The 5,404-nt window shown below is 43.7% G+C and overlaps 1 protein-coding gene across 5 annotated transcripts in view; it reads right to left on the bottom strand.

Annotated features, from left to right (window-relative positions):
- lpar2b (lysophosphatidic acid receptor 2b) overlaps positions 1–4,630 on the bottom strand; it is a 16,916-nt gene extending 12,286 nt beyond the window's left edge. For 2 of the 5 annotated variants that reach the window (XM_046837157.1, XM_046837162.1), the window contains exon 1: positions 4,356–4,630. The gene's annotated coding sequence lies outside the window, so the exon portion shown is untranslated. Of the gene's footprint in view, positions 1–3,157; positions 3,503–3,904; positions 4,022–4,257 lie in introns of those variants that run through there. The other 3 variants (XM_046837158.1, XM_046837160.1, XM_046837159.1) reach the window with 3 other exon arrangements.
- Between the last annotated feature and the right edge of the window lie 774 nt (positions 4,631–5,404).

The following is a 5,404-nucleotide window of genomic DNA, read 5'->3' as shown; positions in this document are numbered from 1 at the left end:
AAACTTCTTCATTCATCCTGAATCCTGACTTTAGGATTTTACTAAACAAAGAGATTTATTTTGCACAACATTCAGTTCACCACAGTGTGTTCTCTTCTTCATCTTCACAGAAAAGTCTGATGGAAATAAAACACTCCTCTGACTGAAGTGAAAGCAGGAAGTGGGGTGAAAAATACATGCGCAGGAGCACAAATCCAGTTTCTACTGCAGTCAAAACCGCACACACACACACACACACGCGCACACACACACACACGCGCACACACTCGCGTGCACACACACGTTCTGCTTCACCTTTCACTCTGTACAGATTTTGCTTTACAGAATTTTATTTCCACTAGACATCTTTTAACAAATCTGTTCATCAATAATTCCCCTGAAAGACTCTCTCTCTTTCAATCCCCCTCTCTCTCTCTCTCTCTCTCTCTCTTTATATACATCCCTCTCTCTGTATGCACAGCTGCATCTCAATAAATGAAGATATCATTAAAAAGGTGATTTATTTTAGTAATTTAATAAAATGAAACTTGTATATTATAAAGATTCATTACACACACACACACACACACACACACACACACACACACACACACACACACACACAGTGTTTGTTTATTTCTTTTCATTCTGATGATTTGGACTCACAGCTGATAAAAACCCAAAATTGTGAGAAAGTTGAATATTGGAGACTCGTGATGTCTCACTCTAATCATCTCATTAGCTCCAAACACCTGCTCAGGTCTCCTGAGTCTTTAAAAGGTGTCTCAGTCTGGTTCAGGCTCCACAATCATGGTGGAAAACTGCTGACTCGACAGTTGTGCAGAAGATGATCATTGACCCCCTGCACATGAAGAGTGAGACACAGAAGATCATGGCTGAAGAAGCTGCTGGATCCAAACACATTCATGGAAAGTTGAATGGAAAGAAAAATGTGGTAGAAGAAGATGAAATGAAGAATTCAAGAATTTGTGGACTGACTCATTCCTCGTGTCGAGCAGCTCCTGAACCAGAGACGACGTCAGAGGGGTCTTATCTGGGCAAAGGACAAAGAGCACTGGACTGTTGCTCAGTGGGACAAAGTCGTCTTTTCAGATGAAAGGAAAGAAAATGTAGCATTTCGTTTGGAAGTCAGGGCCTCAGAGTCTGGAAGAAGAGAAGAGGCACAGAATCCAAGCTGCTGGAGGTCCAGTGTAAAGTTTGCACAGTCAGTGGTGGTTTGGGGAGCCGTGTCATCTGCTGGTGTTGGTCCAGCCGTCTACCAGGAGGTTTAAGAGCACTTTATGGAGATGCTGGTTTCCACACCACCTCACCAGTGCCACAGTCTGATCTCCTCCGTGCCACAGTCTGATCTCCTCTGTGCCACAGTCTGATCTCCTCCGTGCCACGCCCAACTGAAGCAGTCATTGAGGCAAAAGGAGCCGCGACCACGTATTGAGAACAGATACAGTAAATAACAGACGTTCCAGAAGACCAACAATTCACTCCAAATGTTTTATTGGTCTGATGAAGTTTTAGTGAATCAGTATTTAGTGAATTGGAGTGAATGCGAGTCAAAATCATCACAATATAAAGAAATAAACACTAGAAATAAATCAGTGTGTGTGTGTGATGAATCTTTATAATATACCACTTTCACTTATTCTGTTCAATTACTCAAATAATCTACTTTTAATGATATTCTCATTTATTGAGATGCAGCTGAACCCCCCTCCCCCTCCCCCTATATCCCTGTCTTTCCATCTCATCTCTATTTCTCTCTCAAGTATATACTCAGCTATATATCTCATCTAAACCACGAGATACGCTCAATTAACTCACATAACTGAGTGTGTTAAGGAAATAAGAGATTGGATGACCCATAACTTTCTACTATTAAATTCTGATAAGACTGAGATTTTGCTCATCAGCTCAAAAACCAGTGTACAGAAGCTCCAGCATCTCATCCTGCATTTAGACGGATGTTCTGTAACCACTAGTTACAGAACAGACTGGACTACTGTAATGCATCACTAGGTGGAAGTCCTGCATCATTAATAAACAAGCTTCAGTTAGTCCAGAATGCAGCAGTCAGAGTTCTCACAAGGTGGAGAAAATATCACCATATAACCTCAATCTTCTCACCCCTACACTGGCTTCCTGTTAAGATTCAAATCCACTACAAACTACTGCTACTGACCTACAAAACACTAAATGCTTTATCTCCATGTATCTCCAGTCTTCTAACACGCTACAATCCATCACACTCCCTGAGATCTCAAAACTCTTCTAGTAGTGGAGAAGCTGGTGTTGGATCTGTGATGATCTCAGATATTGAGCTATTTTATGAGTTGCTCAGTAGCTCCTGGTTCCATAATCTCATCTGACTGTAGAAGACTGTAGAAAGATCATCAGTCATAATCACACACTCCAGTGCTCATGTTAGTTCTCACTCTCCAGTGTTCTGTAGTGTTTAAAGACTATAATCACACTCTTGATGTCACCCAAATGAGGATGAGGTTCTGCTTTTCAGTCTGGTTCCTCTCAAGGTTTCATCCTCAAAACATCTAAGGGAGTTTTTCTTCATCACAGTTTTCATGGTGATCATCAGATAAATACACATCATTCACCTTCACTGTAAATTCTGTAAAGCTGCTTTGAGACGATGTGTGCTGGGCGCCTTTTTGTCTCTCACAGACACACACACACACACACACACACAGGAAACATTCCAGTGTCCTTAACAAACAGATGCGAGTTCCACTTGATCACTTCCTCCCTGTGAGGAGCCCACTGATATACACACCCTCTCTGTGTGTGTGTGTGTGTGTGTGTGTGTGTGTGTGTGTGTGTGTTACAGGTCCTCCTCTGGCAGTAAATCTGTGAAGCTTGCAGTCATAAAACACAGATAACATGCTTTATATGGTCAACTAGGAACCTGGTGGGAACGAGGACACACACACACACACACACACACACACACACACACACACACACACACACACGATTGCACAAGTCCTTTGCAGTGCACGTGTACATGTGTGAGAGACATCTGCACCCTGAAATTAAGCGTTTCCACCTGGTATGCTGAAGAATTTCTCACACACACACACACACACACACACACACACACACACACGTCTATATCCTATAGAACAGGGAAAAGAAATCTTTCACAAACCTTCCGAGTTGTTAACATTCCTCCATCCACATTCTTCTTACCCTCCTTATATCTGTCCATCTCTTCAGTTCATCCTTCTATCTGTACATCTCTCCATCTGTTCATCACATCTCTCCATCTTTCTCACTCACCCTGATTCAATTCTTTAACATTTTACATGTCGCTCTTTCCATCGAACATTCCCTCAATTCCTCCACTAACACAGTGTTCAGCAGTCTCTCCATCCTCACAGCTCAACCCCACACAAATCTGTTTCTCAACCTGCTCCAGGACGAGGAACCTCCCAGATACAGGAAAGCATTAGCACACAGAGTCAGAGATCAACAGGTACATGACCTTCTACAGCTCTACTGAACTCTCTCTCTCTCTCACACACACACACACACACACACACACACACACACACACACACAGCTGCTTTTTATTACAATTCAACATGTACTGAAGCAGATTCATGGATCTGGAACTCCTTCTTCCCTGGTGCTTGTTTTCCCCCGATCTCAGGTCTGATCTCAGGTCTGATCTCAGGTCTGATCTCAGGTCTGATCTCAGGTCTGATCTCAGGTCTGATCTCAGGTCTGATCTCAGGTCTGATCTCAGGTCTGATCTCAGGGAAATCTAAGCACACATACAGCAAAAAAACATCACACACCTCCAACAACCTCCAACCATCCGAGATCATGAACCTGATACATGTTTATATATTTACTCCAAAACAGAAGCGTTAGATTTACGAGTAACACAAACCTGGAGTCAGACTTTCCTTCAGCCAATACACCATTTAAACCAGTGTGAAGACCGGCTTTTCATACAGGTGACACACACACACACACACACACACACACACACACACACACTCACCTGCCCCGCGCGCAAACACACACCCTCACACACACACTCACCTGCCCTGCGCGCATACACACACCTCACACTCAACTGTCCCGCGCACACATTATCACACACACACACACACACACCTGCCCCCACACACTCTCTCTCTCTCTCTCTCACACACACACACACACACACACACACACACACACACACACACACACACTGACCTGCCTCTCACTCTCTCACACACACACACACACACTCACCTGCCCCGCGCACACTCCATGCCTTCACTAAATATCCGCGACTCCTCGGAGAGAGGGTGTGCGTGCGTGTGTGTGTGCGCGCGCGGGTCTCACATTACCTGGGATGGAGGAAGTGAAGTATCAGGGCGCGGCACTTTTCTTTCTTGATTACCTTCGAAACAGCGCTGTGCTTTAACACCACCTCCCCCCGACACACACACGCACCGCTTTCTAAAATCTGTTTCACAGATAAAGTGTGTGTTTGATTAACAAACCCCGAACACACCGGTATGCCGCACGCGCGATTTCAATAAGAAGCAATTATTATTATTTTTTTTTTTAATATCCAAATAAACACTAACTCGGATTCACGCTCGAAGCCCCGCCCCCGGACTCCTCTGATTGGACGCGAATTGAAATTCCGTGCGCCAACGAGCGCGCGCCGGGGGCGTTTTCGTTGGCCAGGTAGACTGTTGCGCATGCGCAACACGTTCCCGTTCATTTGAATGTTGGGGATTTGCGTGTTTAACATTTACATTTCTGCTTTGGGGGGTTTTTGTGCCTGTTTTTCTTTTTGTTTTTTAGTTTTTTTGGAAAATAAAAAAGACAGAGGATAAAACTTGTTTCTAAAAAAACAACGTAAATACTAATTTATTACTTATTAGATCTCTAAGACCCCTACATACCGCAACACACCCTATATAACCCTACATACCCTACACACCCTATATAACCCTACACACCCTATATAACCCTACACACCCTATATAACCCTACATACCCCTACACACCCTATATAACCCTACACACCCTATATAACCCTACACACTATATAACCCTACACATTCTATATAACCCTACACACCCTACATACCCTACACACCCTATATAACCCTACATACCCTACACACCCTATATAACCCTACACACCCTATATAACCCTACACACCCTACATACCTACACACCCTATATAACCCTACACACCCTACATACCCTACACACCCTATATAACACTACACATTCTATATAACCCTACACACCCTACATACCCCTACACACCCTTTATAACCCTACACATTCTATATAACCCTACACACCCTACATACCCTACACACCCTATATAACCCTACACATTCTATATAACCCTACACACCCTACATCCCCTAC

The sequence above is a fragment of the Silurus meridionalis genome, chromosome 24 (genome assembly GCF_014805685.1).
Source record: "Silurus meridionalis isolate SWU-2019-XX chromosome 24, ASM1480568v1, whole genome shotgun sequence".
NCBI classification, from domain to species: Eukaryota; Metazoa; Chordata; class Actinopteri; order Siluriformes; family Siluridae; genus Silurus; species Silurus meridionalis.
This window is presented reverse-complemented; position numbering and strand designations above follow the sequence as displayed.